This window comes from Pan troglodytes, chromosome 18 (genome assembly GCF_028858775.2).
Source record: "Pan troglodytes isolate AG18354 chromosome 18, NHGRI_mPanTro3-v2.0_pri, whole genome shotgun sequence".
Lineage (NCBI taxonomy): Eukaryota > Metazoa > Chordata > Mammalia > Primates > Hominidae > Pan > Pan troglodytes.
Window position 1 is genome coordinate 27,222,022 of NC_072416.2, and position 1,804 is coordinate 27,223,825.

At 44.7% G+C, this 1,804-nt stretch overlaps 1 pseudogene; it reads right to left on the minus strand.

Annotated features, from left to right (window-relative positions):
- Positions 1–276: 276 nt before the first annotated feature.
- LOC129137492 (acyl-CoA-binding domain-containing protein 7-like) lies at positions 277–1,476 on the minus strand (annotated as a pseudogene).
- Positions 1,477–1,804: the final 328 nt, after the last annotated feature.

Sequence of the window (1,804 nt, forward strand, 5' to 3'; positions counted from 1 at the left end):
TCAGACATAAAAAAAGAATAAAATCATGTTTGATTTTATTTATTTATTTATTTGATTTTATGTATCCACATGGGTGGAACTGGAGGCCATTATTTTAAGTGCAAATAACTCAGAAACAGAAAGGCAAACACCACCCATTCCCACTTACAAGTGGGAGTTAAACAGTGTGTACACAGGATCATGGAGTGTGGAATAAGAGACACTGGAGACTTGAAAAGGTGGGAGGGTGGGAGGGGCTGAGGGATGAGAAATTACCTTTTGGGTACAATGTACACTATTTGGGTGATGGGCACACTAAAGGCCCAGACTGCCACTATATAATATATCCACGTGACAAAACTGCACTTGTACCCCCTAAATCTACAAAAATTAAAAATCAAATACTTTTCTAAAAGAACATTTAAGGACACCTGGTTTAAGCAAGCACAATTTAGTTAACTATGTAGTTTCAGCATACTCCTGTTACTACAATTCATGCTAATAGCAAAGATATACATGATACATAGAGTGAACAGTGCCTCTTTCCCTCTAAATGTTAGGTCATGAGAGCATTATCAAGGCTTCAAAAAGAAAACTTTCTCATACACTGTATTCTTTTTTGAGACAGAGTCTTGCTTTGTTGCCCAGGCTGGAGTGCAGTGATGCCATCTCGGCTCACTGCAGCCTCCGCGTCCCGGGTTCAAGTGATTCTTGTGCCTCAGCCTCACAAGTAACTGGGATTACGGGCATGCACCATGGCCGGCTAATTTTTATATTTTTGGTAGAGACGGGGTTTCACCATGCTGCCCAGGCTGGTCTCAAACTCGACCTCAAGTGATCCGCCCACTTTGGCCTCCCAAAGTTTTGGGAGTACAGGTGTGAGCCACTGCAACTGCCTGGAAAAATTTCTCATACACTGTATTCTAAATGTCCTATTTTTCTATCGGCTCTTTTGCCTTAGAAATAGAGACACTCGTTGCATCTTCCTTTGACAACCTTTTTTGGAGGGTCCATGCTGCCCATTTGGCCTTGCCCTTTAAATCCAGCATTCCCAGATACTCAATATTAATGTCTCCAATTATAGCTTGTTTGTAAAGTCCATCGAGTTTTTTCAGTTCTTTATTATCTGCTTTTTTTTTTTTTTTTTTTTTTGAGATGGAGTCTCGCTCTGTCCCCCAGGCTGGAGTGCAGTGGCACGATCTCGGCTCACTGCAACTTCTGCCTGCCGGGTTCAAGCGATTCGGCTGCCTCAGCCTCCCATGTAGCTGGGATTACAGGCGCCCGCCACCACCTGCGGCTAATTTTTGCATTTTCAGTAGAGACGGGGTTTCGCCATGTTGGCCAAGCTCGAACTCCTGACCTCAGATGATCCACCCACCTCAGCCTCCCAAAGTGTTGGGATTACAGGCGTAAGCCACTGCGCCCGACCCCTCATCTGGTCTTGTTGGCAGCTTCCTCACGTCTTCTGCAGCCTTGTCGATCAGCCTGCAGTGCCATGGTGGTGGCGGCCGCACTGCTGCTTCTGTCCCGGCACTCCGTTCTTTCTTTCTGAGGGCTCAGCTACACACTTAAAAGAATGTTGGTTATTTTTTATCCAGAATTTCTTTATGATTATTTTGTCTTTCATATTTGGTCCCCCATATTGTCAGAAATGGAATGTTTCCAGTTACTTCTTTTTTGTTTTTTGTTTGTTTTGGAGAGAGGGTCTCACTATGCTGCCCAGGCTGATCTGGAACTCCCGGGTCCAAGTGCTCCTTCTGCCTCAGTCTCCTGGAGTAGCTGGGACTATGGGCTTGCACCACTGTGCATGATTAAGATTACTTCT